This window comes from Cricetulus griseus, chromosome 7 (assembly GCF_003668045.3).
Source record: "Cricetulus griseus strain 17A/GY chromosome 7, alternate assembly CriGri-PICRH-1.0, whole genome shotgun sequence".
Taxonomy (NCBI): domain Eukaryota; kingdom Metazoa; phylum Chordata; class Mammalia; order Rodentia; family Cricetidae; genus Cricetulus; species Cricetulus griseus.
The window spans coordinates 74,229,336-74,243,182 of NC_048600.1; the positions used below are offsets into that span (position 1 = coordinate 74,229,336).

The 13,847-nt window shown below is 52.5% G+C and overlaps 1 protein-coding gene across 2 annotated transcripts in view; it reads left to right on the plus strand.

The window, feature by feature from the left end:
• Positions 1–3,215: 3,215 nt before the first annotated feature.
• Positions 3,216–13,847, plus strand: part of Rai1 (retinoic acid induced 1) — a 100,720-nt gene continuing 90,088 nt past the window's right edge. The window contains exon 1 of one of the 2 annotated variants that reach the window (XM_027427310.2): positions 3,216–3,348. The gene's annotated coding sequence lies outside the window, so the exon portion shown is untranslated. The remainder of the gene's footprint in view (positions 3,349–13,847) is intronic. The other variant, XM_027427308.2, reaches the window with a different exon arrangement.

Here is a 13,847-nt window from a genome sequence, read left to right on the forward strand (position 1 = left end):
ACTGGTACACTTGACTAGAATGCAGGGTGGTTCTGCATTCCATATCCATCATGCTTGTGTGCATGGGACACACACACACACACACACACACACACACACACACACACACACACACGGGGAGGGAGGAAAGGCAGGGGCAAAAGGAGAGGAAATACAAGCAAACAAGAAAGTTACTTGCCTTTAATCCCAGCACTCAGGAGGCAGAGGCAGTCTGATCTCTGTGAGTTCAAGGCCAGCCTGGTCTACAGAGTGAGTTCCAAGACAGCCAGAGCTACATGGTGAAACCCTGTCTTGAAAAACACAAAACAAAATAACAACAACAAGAAAGAAGATCAAGTTTGAAGCCAGACTAGGCTGCATAGTAAGTAGAAGGCAAGCTGCCCGACATAGTAAGACCATGTCTCAGAGCTAGAGGTGTGGTTTTGTGGAAGAGTATTTGCCTAGCACACACAAGGCCATGGCTTCAATTTTTCAGCATAACAAAATAATGATACAATAAAAACCCAATAATAACAACACCAAAAAAAAAACATAAAAAACAAACAGAACCCTCTGCATCTCAGATTCATTGACCTTTGAGATGGATTTGAAATTCCTGCACCAAGGTTGTCGGTTTGGGTTTCTGTGTGGCAGCATGCCCACCATTTAGCCCTCATACCTGCATCCTATTAAGGTTGCTCAGCAGGTTCTCAGCAGCCCAGATCCTCTGGTTCTGCTAACAGTGATCCCTAATCTCTTCAGAGAGGCTTGAACTTTCTTGGTCAGCATTAGTGGCAATTATGCCCAGGCTACTCTGCTCTGATAGGCTGCTTAGAAACCTCTATGTCTAAGGCAGACAGGGGGAAAAAAAATCACTCTCAAGAGATCGGTGGGGTTGAGAGATGGTTCAGTGGTTAACAGCACTAGCTACTCTTCCAGAGGTTCTGGGTTCCGACCCCAGCACTCACATGGCAGCTCACAACTACCTCTAACTCCAGTTCCTAGGGGATCTAGTAGCTTTTTTTGGCCTCCGTGGACACTGGACATATGTGATGCACAGTCATATATTCAGGAAAAACACCCATACACATAAAAATAAAGTTTAAGAGAGAGAGAGAGAAAGAAATGGAGATCTGGGTGTGCCTGTACATTTTGGCACTTTACATCAGCGACTGCAAGGCCCTACCTCCCATACCATAAACATGCAGGCATTGGGGTAGAGTCTGTCTCACTGGCCCAGGCTGGTATTGAATTCCTGGGCTCTGGCAACACTCCAGCCTCAGGTTCTCAAGTAGCTGGATAACAGACCCACTCCTGCTGGTATGAGTCTCTGTTTTCTCTTCTATGCAGCAGCTTGGGGTTGGGTAGCAGTAAGAAAAGGGGTAGACCAGACCCCAGCTCCCAATCCCCAGAGCCTGGGAGTATCTTCATATATAGCAAAAGGGCTGTGTGCTGTAGATGTGTTTAAACTAAAGGTCTTGTTGAAATGAGGGGCTAATTCTAGGTCATCTAGTGGCTGGAGCACAGGCCTGTGTTCTCAGGGGAGAAGGGAGGAAGACCAAGGGAGGAAGTAGGAGCCAGACAACAGAAGCAGTTTTGTTGCTGTTATTTTTTGCCTTTTCTAGCTTCTGGCAGTTACCAACGGGTCCAGCAACTAGGAAATGAAAGGTAGGGAGAGATTACTGCCTAGTGTGTCTGGAAGGACTGCCCACCGTGCTTGGCTTATGGGAATAAAGATGCCAAGCTCAGAAACCAGGTCCCAAGTCACTGTTGAAAGCAGGCTTGAGACAACACAGTGCCCCACCTGCCCTTCTCTGTGCCCAGAGTTTGTGTTTCAGGCCAGTTGGCAGGGAGGGCTGAGGGCAGGTCTTGGCAGGTCACTGTAGATGGAGAACCTTCATAGATGTGGTTTGCTAACAGAGAGGTAGTCAGAATGGACAGGTGGAAAGAGCGAAGTGCCTGCTACAAGACAAAGACACTGCACCTAGCATGGCACCTCATGCCCCAGATGAAGAACCAGGATTGAGAGAGTGACTCACTTGTGCCAAGTCACCTGGGTGACCTTTACCCAGCAAAGGATGGAAGGCCCAGGCTTTGATGAAGGTGCTGGGAGCAGAAACCATGAGGTAGCAATGGCTGTCTGTAAGCATAAATTAGTCATTTACGAATTCATTCAAGATTCTTTTACTTTAAAATCTGTTGATGGCTTACTTCCCACAGCACTAAGAAGGCAGCCAAATTTCCTTCAGGCTCTTTGCAGTCCTACAGGCTCTGGCCTTAGATTGGAATTTAGCATGCCCACTTCTTATCCCATCGGTTATGGCCTCCTTACAATTGCACTTATTCATCAAGACCATTCCTGCCTCAGTACCTTTGCACTTATAGTTTCCTCTCAAAGAATGCTCTTCCACATGCTGCTGGTGCAGGCTCCTTCCTGCTCTTGAGTTATTTGTTCAGGCAGGCCGCTCTCTCGCAGCTAAATCCATCACTACACCTGCCGAATTTCTTCCTAGTATTTATTTCTCTCTAAAATTATCTTCGTTACAGACCTGATCATTGTTGGCTGTGTCTCCCCCACACAATGCCAGCTCCTTGACAAGCAGGGGGCCACATTGCTTCAATAACCAACAAGGTGCCACGTGTGCAGTGAATACATCTCATATCTAACTTGAGGAAATTTGAGACTGACTCTCAAACCAAAGAAACGGCCACAGGTGAGGGAGTGGTGGAATGAAAGTGGAGGTCTGGCCCAAGACTTGAGTCCAAATTCTCTGCGACCAAGTCCTGCTGCCTTCCCAGGCTCTTAGCTGGGCTGCACCTTCAGCCCATCCACCAAGCCCCAGCCCCCAGACGGACATGGGGCGTGCAATGGGGCGCGCGGGCGCCAGGGGGCGCTGTCGGGGCGCGAACGGCCCACCTGGCACCCGAGGCCACGAGCGAGAGCTGCCTGGCCGCCCGGGAACTTTTTTCCTCGCGCTCTCGCTCTCCTGCTCCCCCCGCACGTCGCCCGCCCGCCGCTCTTCCTGTGTGGAGGGGATCGCATTTCTCTCAGGCTCCCGCGGGCACCAGGCAGACCCGGCAGGGTGCGCGGTCAGGGCCCGCTACGCGCGCCGCCGGCTCGGGGCGTCCCGGTGCCGCCCCCGCTCGCGCCTGGGCTCGGACAGGCCGCTCTCAGAGCCAGGCGACGGTGGCGGCGGCGGCGAGGGTAGCTGGCAGCCCTCCGTGTCGCGGTCCGAGGAGGGGGCGCCGAGGCCCACCCTCCTTCCCGCCTGGTCGGCCGCCGCGCCCGACACCCATGGGCGCGCGGGCCTCCGGGCCGCGAAGTCACAGCGCCGGACGCCGGGCCCCGGAGTGAGAGCGGGTGCCGAGGTGAGCGGGGCGCCCGACGCGGGGACAAGGACCTGGCGGGGGGGGGGTGCGGTGCGAGGCTTAGGGACCCAGAGGGCAGGGGTCGGGGCGGGAGCAGGGGGCGAGCGCGAGTGGGGCGCGGACGCGGGGTCGCGCGGCCTGGCTTTGTGTGGCGCCGGTGTGAGGCCGCCGGTGGCCGTGTAGGGGCTGCAGGAGGGTGTTCTGGATTGTCGGTGACCGGCTGGGAACGGGCGCTGGGAGCAGAGGCCCAGTGTCACCAAGTGTGGGGCGGGGACGTGGGGCGGCGCGGCGCGGGCCCGAGGGAGCTTTGTGAATGTGTTCTGGGTGGGGACGGGGAGCTGGCGGCTCGGTGCGTAGCCCGTTCTCGGGTGTCCGGGCTGCGAGGGCCGCTCGTGGCGACACAGGACATGGCACTCGCCGCGTGTCCCCGCCCGGGCCTGTGTGCAGGCCCCGCGTTGAGCAGGAAGCGGTCCCCGCGACCCGGGAGCTCCGTAGCAGCCAGGCCCGGGGCGCACGGGCCTTTCGGGGTGACGCCACCGACTGGAGTCTGGGACACGCAAGCCTGGTGCTCTCCCGAAAGCGGCGAGGCAGCCAGGCCCGCCGGCCCTTTCGAAGCGGGTCCCACGCCTTTGGAGGCAAGGGGACCTGTGTGTGGGGACTTCGGGCCGAGCGCGACAGGGGCGAGGGCTTGGCAGGGCTAGGGGGTGACATTTGGAGCTTTGGTCACAACTGGAGGCCTTCAAGGAGGGCCAGAGGGGAAGCGAAACACAAGGCAGGCTCCAGGTCGCGACGGCCCCCAGCTTCCTGGGGCGCCCGTTTTCCCAGCGACCCGCTCCTCTTGGGGCTCTCAGTCGCTCATTCACACAGCAGGGCGGGAGTGCGGCCAGGAGCTGTGCCTTAGCCCGTAGAACCCTCGACCTGGGGGCTCTGAATGGATTAAACCCAAGCGTAATAACGCTCCTGAGGACTGGGGACCGGAGACTGCTTGGCGAAGCCAGACCGGCGCTTCCCAGCCCACCGCACGCACTCCCGCAGAGCCTGTGTCGCTGTTCTAGCGGGCCCCGCGCCCCCCCCCCCCTTTTCCAACGGCAGTGCTGTGTTGAGAATTCAAGGGCATTACATCTGGTTGCAATCTAGTTTCATGCGGCTGCTGGGCTGTTAAGACCTCGCGCTGACGTCAGAGCAGGGGAATTACTTCTTTTTATTTTATCTTTTTTTAGTTGTCTGCTGCCCCGGGAGGGGAGGCGGGTGGAGAGTGGGGCCAGGCAAGCTGTGATGTGGAGGCGCCAGCGCGATGGGAGCCCAGATCTGGGAGCTCTGCTTCCTATCCTATCCGCCTTCTCCTCCCCCAATCCATTCTCCACACACTCCTCTCAGCTCCAGTCAGGCTCGGGTTGGGGGCAGTGGAGTGGAGGCCCTTCCTGGCTGACTACACAGCTGTTTCCAGAGGTTTCTCTGGGACGTGGCCCTTGGGATCTGGAAGCTGAAGAGTAATATGGTTTCCCACCCCTCCTCCCAACACCCCAGAGGGTATGTGGGGGGCCCAAGAACAAGGCATAGACACAAAGCCTAGTCCCAAGGCAGCCTCTCCAGAAGTCTGACCAGGCTCTGGTCACAGTCATTCCTTGGAGAGGAGCGTGTACGGGGTGATTGAGATTTCAGAAGCCATCTTAGGAGGGAACAAAATTCGACCTTCCCTGACAACCAGGCACCCCTCTGACTTCTGCAGAGGGGCCTCCAGCATCAGAGGTGTCTTTATTCCCACTGGTCCATGAGACCTTTGCATACCTCTATTGTAGGCCCCAAATATAGACCATTGGTTTAAAATGCCCTACCCATGATAAGATCCTGCTATGCGCAAAAACAACAACAAAACAAAATGCCACGTGTAGAGCACTTTTTAGGTCAAAGTATTGTTTCCTACTCACAATGTATAACAAAACAGAAGCTTAGTGAACAACCCTTCTACTGCTTGTGCTAGGCTCTTGACATTTTCAGTTCTAGCCTATTTGATTAGAAAAACGACTGGTTGTAACCCACTAAGTCAGTATTTCACAGCCACCGATGGATCACATCAAATTTGAAAAAAAAAAAAAGGCCTAGGAAATGGATCTGCTATATATTTCCTCAAGAAACAGCAATTGAGACCCTACAATTGCTCAAGTAATATGTAGAGAGGTTTTCACTGTGAAAAATGCAAATAGCAAAAATATATGTAGAGTGAAAGACCCTCAGCTCAGGAGGTCACTGTAAAGTCTGAGTGTATCCTTCGAGCCTCTGCTTCTCAGCATGTGCAATAGGCTATGTACATAGTTTCATTTTTTTCCCACATGAAAACATCCCCAGATTCCTTATTCTACAACCCTTGTTTCCTCTCTGCATGGGAGGGGTGTATCTGCTGGGGGAGTTACCACTCTGGGCCTCAGTGTCTCCATCTGTACAATGGAAATCCCAGTAGAGACTACAGCTGTAGGTATCCATAGTTGGTTAGTTCAGTGATTCTGAGAAAGGCCAGCTGTTGTGTCTTCGCTGCTGCCATGACTGTTCTTCTGTGCACATAGTTGTCCTTTTTTGCTTCAGCCAGCTGCCTAGGCTGTGGTATGTTTGTGGCTCCCAGGGAGGAGGAGCTTTGTGCATTGGTACCAATACCCTCAGACCAGGGTTCTCTTTGGGACAGGCGGTTGATGCCAGGCCCCAGAGAACATGAACTGTCCAAAGACCTACTGTTTTCAAGGCCATGTTAGGGTCTAAGCATAAAACATTCCCCAGAAGGTTACTGCCCAGTGACAGGTGTATGAGAGCCAGGTAACAACCAAGCTCTTCATGGAAGAAGAGATTTTGAGCAGGTGATATACTGGGCATGGGTAGAAGAGAGGGACCATGCCTGCTACTCTTGAGAGACTAGTATTTTGGACACTTGACTCAGGAGAAATGGTGAAGGAGCCATTGTGCCAGGGCTTCCTTGTTGGCCTCCCTGCCACCTCCCAGGTGAGATTGGAGTGATCTTTCCAAACCCCAGAAGCTACCTTGAAGTCTCCTTTTGATTTCTGAACAGAGGCGAACCTGGAGTCCTTCACATGCTCCCAGGGTCCTCTCTGGTGTCCTCTGCTCTGCCCCTGCACACCACCTTCCTTTCAGCTCAGCTGTTTTCATGCCAGCCTCTTGAGTTTGCCTGGGCTGCCCTTTCCACCTGGGTGCCCTTCATCTGCCTCCCAAGACCCAAACAGACATCCTGTCTCCTCCTCCTGACCTCCAAGAGAATGAGTCATCGCTCTTTGTCTGTGTCAGTGGCCCAGCGTGGATTTCTGAATGATAGGTCCTTCTGCCGGTTTCATGAGGCTAGAGAGGCTAGAGCAGCTGAGTCTCAGTGACTCCTTCCAGGGCCCACAGCCAGGGGTGGGGACTAGAACTCAGATGCCTAGGAATGCTTCCTGGTAGAGGCCCCTGGTGAAGTGCAGAGGATAGGAACCACTGAGAGGCCCCTTTGATCTTGGCTTGTTCTCTGTGAAGTGTGTGTGTGTGTGTGTGTGTGTGTGTGTGTGTGTGTGTGTGAGAGAGAGAGAGAGAGAGAGAGAGAGAGAGAGAGAGAGAGAGAGAGAGAGAGAGAGAGCACAGAGCACAGTCGTTGTCGTCTCCCCCTTCCCCAACGGGGGTGGGGGGTGGAAGAAACTGGCTCATCCTGTTTCTCCAAGAATGAGGGTGAGCTGTGCCCCTTTCCGGTGGGTCACTGAAGACCCAAGATTGGAATGTGACACCAGGGAGGGGGAGGCCACAGGAGACACAGGCTGAGGCTTGGCTGTTAAAAGACAAAAGTTTGTTCTGCTGGTTCTGGAGCCCTTCAAATAGAGGGGCAGTGGTGGGAGAGACAGAGATAGGCAGAGAGGTATGTGCAGGGTTCAAAGTGTGCAGGGGTGAGGGCAGCATTGGGAACAGAGAGTGGGACAGAGGGGAGTGCAAAGAAATGTCAGAGGAATTGAGGTGTTCTTGCTACAGATTCATAGGCTTATGTTGGGGAGAGAAAGCAGTCAGGGCTTTGCCACATCAGGCATTCTTTCATTAGTTCATTGTTTCTTTGAGCATCATTTCTGTGCTTACACGGAACAAACCAGTGTTAGTCTTCAAGGCCCTGAAAGTGTTGGCACTGGATAGACAGTCAACAAATCCCCATTTTTGCACAGTAGCCTGCCTGGATGGTCCTGTGAAGAGGAGAAATGGCTGCACCAGGGCCCAGGATAGGGAAGTGGTATGCCAGAGCCCAGAATAAGGATGTGGTGCATCATTGCCTGGGAGATGTGGGTGAGATACTGGAATTGGCCAGGGATTCTTTCCCCTTGTTCTCTGGACTCAATGCTGTCAATGTCAGCACAGGGTAGATTGTGCTCAGTCTGTAGGCCTGTGTTGCTCATTTCTTGGGGAGGGGGCTGCTAGTGGAGAGGGCTGATGAGATCAGGCAGCAGGTTTGCTTAACACCTACCTCAGACCTGTAGGGGCTTGAAGGAAGGTGTGCAGGGGAGACTGTGCTGATCCGGCACAGTGGGCTCTCTTGGGACAGATCAGCAAGCACCAGATTAAGAATCACAGAAAAGGTCTAAATTCCAGCCGCTCTTTAGGGGAGCCAATTTTCCTTTCCCTGGGCATCAGTTTCTTCTGTCAAAAATGGGAGTATGAATTGCTGCCAACATTAAAGGTGACAATGGCCTTGATTTGTTTGTGATCTGAAAAGCAAAGAGGGCCCTATAGCTTGGGGACATAAACATGAATTTTGGGTGAAGCCAGCCTGTGTTCAGATCCTGCATCAGTTACTGTTTGGGGGAGCTCTATTTTCCTCCATTTTAAGATGAGCATAAGAGGGTCCTGCTGGCACACAGCTGCCCTCTTGGTTGTTATTATTGGGTTGATGCTTATTTTTGTGATGCTGGGATAGAATGTAGAACCTTTAGCCTGCTAGGCAAGTGTGTGTCGATCCTGTGCTGTACCCCAGCCCTGGACTGTTATTCTTACTGCTAAAGAGTTCTGCAACATGGACAAGTCATCAATGACTGTTTCTGTTGACAAAGTCACCTCTAACCCTCACTTGCAGAACAGGGAGTCCAATGCCTGTTTCTCTTCTGGTGAGGTGGAGGTTAGTGGAGGGAAGGCAGACGAAAATGACTGACACTCGCCACAGTTTCTGTTTGCAAAGGGACTTTGCCCCAGTGATGAGAGTGGACCCTAAGAAAGTCTCCAGCAACTTGTGATTTCAGTGGAAGTGTAACCAATTTCTTCATTTGTTCAGTCATTTATGCTGAGTGACTCGTATATTTCAGGCTACAATGCACAGTGAGCATTCTCATTCATTCTCTCTCTCTCTCTCTCTCTCTCTCTCTCTCTCTCTCTCTCTCCCTCCCTCCCTCCCTCCCTCCCTCCCTCGTATGTGCAAGTGTTTTTTTGCCTGCATGTATGGCTGTGCACCTAGTATGTGCCTGGTGTCTGTGGAGGTCAGAAGAGGATATTAGATCAATCCCCTGGAACTGGAATTTTTTTTAAAAAATATGTGTTGCTTGTGTGTATGTGTCTGTTTGTGGGTATGCCATGTGGTACTGGAGCTGGAGTTACAGGTTATTCCAAGCCACCCTGATGTGGGTGCTGGTAACTACACTTGAGCCTCTGGAAGAGCGGTATGTGCTCTTTGATTGCTGAGCTATCTCTCCAGCCACTCCTACAAAAAGTTCTAAGCAGCCTGGCTTCCTAGGTTCTGACCCAAGGCATATTACTTGGGCAGGTTACCTGTCTCCTTTGCTCATTTTCCTTGTCTGTGAGGTGAAAGGCAATGAGTACCATTCCTTATAGGGTTACCGGGCAGGGAATGGAGAAATCTGAGTTCATGCAGATGAAGCACCATAGTGTCTGATATATACAAAGTGTTCACTTCATAAATGCTTCTTCTTACTCGTTGTTTCCTAGGGGAGGTCAACCTAGCCATACTCCTGCCAGGGGTAGCACCCACTGGAAAGGAGTAGTGGTCCCTGGCCCTGCTAGAGCAGTCAGCTCCTGGACCAGTACTCAGTGCTACCCTACCTCAGCAAGGCTATCAGGATAATGTAAGACTGGCCTTATTTGGCTGTAGGGGCGCATTTCTGAGAGCCCCTGTGAGGTGGTATTCACCCCAGAAGATCAACCTTGTCTGGCACCAAGTAAGCATCAGACTTGAAGAAGGAACTTTGACATCTAGTGTTAAAGTCAAAAGTGTTTTCTAGTTGAGTCACCATTAATTACCAGAGGTCAGTAGGCTGTGTCTGTATGTCCTTAGGCAGGTTCCCCAACCTCTTGGAACCCCTGCATCCTCATTTATCAAGTAGCCAAATTAAGTACCTATGATACATATACAATCCAGATCTGGGGTGGGAAAGCTGCACTTTGTGTGTGCTAACTGCTCTGTCACCAAATGTAATTGTTTAGTACTGACATAGAGCTTGGGCCATGGGCCTGCCATCTGCAGAGGAGCTTCCACTCTAAAAGAGAAAGTGGACCATGCTTGAGATTAGGATAAGAGGTAAAATCAAACCACCTGTTTTGAGATGGAGCAGAGTTATGCATTCACTCATTTCAGAGGCACTGGGATAGGCTATGCAGAGGTGGCTCTCAATTTGCAGTGATTTTGTCACTTAGGTGATGTTTGAGTCATGTCTGGAGGCATTCTTGGATGTCTCGGCTAAGGGATGCTGCAGAACACTCTGCAATGCACAGTCACTATAACAACAAACCAGCTAGCCAAGACATCTATAGCACTGAGGGCTCAACAAGCCTTGCTTGCAGAAGTGGTAGTAGCCGCATAGATACATAATCCCTGCCATTTTGAAATGTCCAGTCTGGTGGACATGCTGGCATTGCAGAAAGGACTGTGTAATAATCACAATTGCATGATTATTTGTGATGTGCTGAGGTAAAAAGAAAGTGCAGAACCAGTGATGGCCTTCTGCAGTCTTTCTAGTCTAACACATGACCCAGTCTCTAAGGTTCAGAGGTGGAGAGGAAGGGTGTCATTGCAAGGCTGGCTGCCAGGAAAAGACTAAGCCTTAGGGGATTTTGGAGAAGCTTCCAGAGGTGGAGAGATGCTAAGAAGCCTTTTCCCTCTTCTGGTTTGATGAACTACAGCTCCTATTATGTTGTAGTGTGGAGACTGAGAAGACCAGGTTAGGTATGAGAGGGAGAATAAAGGCCATTGCTGTCCCAGAATGTTCTGTGACTAAAGCCTTCATGCTGGCCCTTCTTTATATTACATCCTCTAATATGTGGGGAGAGAAAGAGAGAAGAGGAAGAACATTTTCATGTCAAGCACAGAAAGGAGTGGGGATGGGAAACAATCCTATGTGTGATACCTTTGAGACAGCACAGAAAATCCCCACTGTGGCTCAAAATAGCACTAAAAACAGAGGGTTTGCCAAATCAGACTTAGCATAATGTTGACAGAGCTGGCTTTGTTCCTTTGGGGTGATACTGTCTCCAGGGCAGAATGGGAGCTTAGGGACCTTAGGTGGGGTGGTCATGGGCTTTACCTGAAGATTCTAGAGGTCAGAGATGGGAAGAGGGAATAAGATACTAGCAGACAGAGCCAATTGGTGAAGGCCTATTTCTTGAGATGCTGATAGTGATGGTCAGGAAAAGCTATGATCTAATCTGTGACTGTTTTGTGTCAGGTATTGGGTGGTCCTCTCTAAGCTTTACTAACTGTTTTATATGGATTATCAAGGAAACTAAAACTGGTGGGCACAATATTTTCATATTGGAAGTGGCCATAGGGGTTAAACTCAGCATGGAAGGGAAAGAGAGGCCCCAGGGAGGTAAGGACCCGCCCTGGGCCACCCAGCTTGGCAGGGTGCAATAAAAGAGCTCTGGTGGAGGAGCAAGGCCAGATTGCCTATCTCTGTGCTATATCAGTGTCGAATTTCTTTATTTGAATGGGGAGAGAGGGCAGCCTCCCTCTGCAGGTAGAGAAGGTGGTGTGGAATGTGGCTGTTTGTTTTTCTTTGCCCGTGAAAGCCTTACTTCAGCTCACATTGACTGTTGGGGCTTCTGAGACACAAGACACTCTGTGGGGGTGTCTGGACGAGGTGGGCATTGAGAGGGCACCCACCAAATGAGTGTGGGAACTGGGAAACAGCATCGTCCTTCTGCCTGCCTCAGTGAGGCCTCCTGGTCCCCTTCATCTCCATACCTCCTGGCAGAATGTAGGTTGCTTAGAAAGCCAGGGCAGCCTTCTTGACAAACAAATCTTGTTCACATGGAGAGGGGAAGGCTGGCTGAGCCTATCTGCTCTCTTCCCCCTACCCAGGCATCTCCCCACCCAGCTGGCACCCTAAATTCTGAGACACCTTGAAAGGAACTCCAGTGTCATTGTTATTTGTTAGCCATCAAACTGAGAGCCCCTTGTACTAGGGAGGTTGAATGATGGGGTGATCATGAAGCAGGGCTTTCTGCAATGGCTGCCCCCTTTCCCTTCGGCCCCTCCCTTTCAGTAGTCCACTGGCGGCTGAGAGAGGAAGCCCTGTCGGCAGGTAGCAGAGAAAAAGACATAGGATCCAGGGGGGAGTCGCAGTGAAAGCAAACAAACAGGCCTTTGTGTGGCTTCAGATTGGCGGCTCAGAAGGGAAGCCAGGCTGTGGTAGGCCAGAGAGGGAGGAGGTCTGGGAGGTCGGGCCTTTGCTTCTGGCCTTAGTTGGGCTGTGGACTGCCTCAGCTGGGTGACAAGGCCCATTCTTGTAAATAGGCAACGCTTGGACCCTGCCACTTGACTCCTGAACACATCTAACGAATTTACTGTAAATTACACCTCAGTAGTGTAATGGGGCCTAGCCAGTGCGGGGCTCCTATCCCACTTTGCTGCCTGTGGCTGCTAGGAAGAAGTGGAGAAGTAGGGAGAGAATCATGGCCACCTGGGAGGATAGATTTTTCAGAGCCAGGAACACGGCGGGTATTTCAGTGGGGGAGGCAGCCCTGCGGAGGGGGAAGCAGGTTCACTGTGCACTGACAGGCCGTGGGGGTCGGCAGACAGAGATCGCGGACCCCCAGGTCAGGGAGCCAAAATGCCCACCACTGGTGCAGGCCGCCGGGTTGGGGGCACAGGCACGAAAACCGGCTTCCCCCGCAGAGTGTGAGAGGGCGTCTTGGGTAGCAGTGGCAGTGGAGTCGTATTCATTATCCTAGTGAGGACACCGCGCCGGCCAGCCTCCTCCAGTGGGCTTAGGCCAGGACCCAAGTCCACGGAGGCGCGGTCCGACCAGACGATCAGGTAGCTGCATGGTCGCTCCGGGGCCATTTCCTCTCCTCTCCACGACCTCGAAACGGGCGGCAGGAGGGCAGACGCCCGCGCTTCCTGCCCGCCAGCCCCGGCGCCCCCCTAGGCGGCGTTCCACTCGGGAGGTGCATGGGGCGGGGCGGGCGCTGCGTCGCCATGGCAGCGCCTGGCCCGTCATGCTCCGCGCTGCTGGGACCGGCAGCCAAGGCCCCGCCCCTGGCAGAGCCATGCCCCTTTCCGGGAACGCTAAGCCGGAGGCGTGGCTTCCAGAGCTGCAACGGTGCTCTCGGGGCTCCCGGCCTGGATGCTGCAGTCTACCTCAGAGGAGGGATACCGCTCCCGCCCCTCCGAGACCTCAGGCTCGGTGTTTCTTTGCGTGTTCATTCCTCGAGGACGAGGAACGGGGAGCACGCAGACACTCTTCTGCCCCAGCAATGCTGGGCCTCGGTGGAGCCCAGCACTTGGCCCCTTGTAGTTGGCAGCCGTTTGGTTGCTTGGCCGGGAGGCGCATTCTTACCTCCTGAGCCCGGGCCCCATTGCCTGCCCTGGAGAAACCTCAATTTTGTTGCCAGATTTGCCCTCCTGTAACCGATGCCATTTCTCCCCATGCTTTGAATCCCTAACTTCACCCTCCAAATCTGCTTTCCTTTCTCTAGACCAGTAAGAGGCTTCTGTCCCTTCTGCCTGTACAGATCAGGCAGCTACATTTAATACTGGTCTTTGAGTCTTAGCAGGAAGACTGTCTCTCCAGCAGCTGGACACTGCCTTTCTTCGTCCTCATCCAGGCACACACTAGAGAATAAGAGTAGGTTGTTTTGGTAGTGGGAGAATCCAATCTTGATACATCATACCTAGACCAGTAGTAGTGGTGCACACCTCTACTGCCTGAACTAGGGAAGTTGAAGTTGGAAGCTTAGCAAGATTGAGGTTAGCCTGGGCTATGTAATGAGGAGGTCCTGTGTTTGGGAAAAGAAACAAACAAAAACCAAAACAACAAAAACATCTTCTCAATCTTAAGTATTTTTTTTTCATGTGGTTATCAGACTGTTATAGTATGTTGACTGTAGAGAAGTCCAAAAGCAGGAGAACCAGGCCCACACATGCCTGTCATCCCAGCAACTTGAGTGCAGAAGGAAGACCCTTTGATCCCAGGAGTTCAGGACTAGCATGTGCAACATACCAAAACCCTCATTTCAAAAATCTAATAGGACCAGTGAGATGGTTT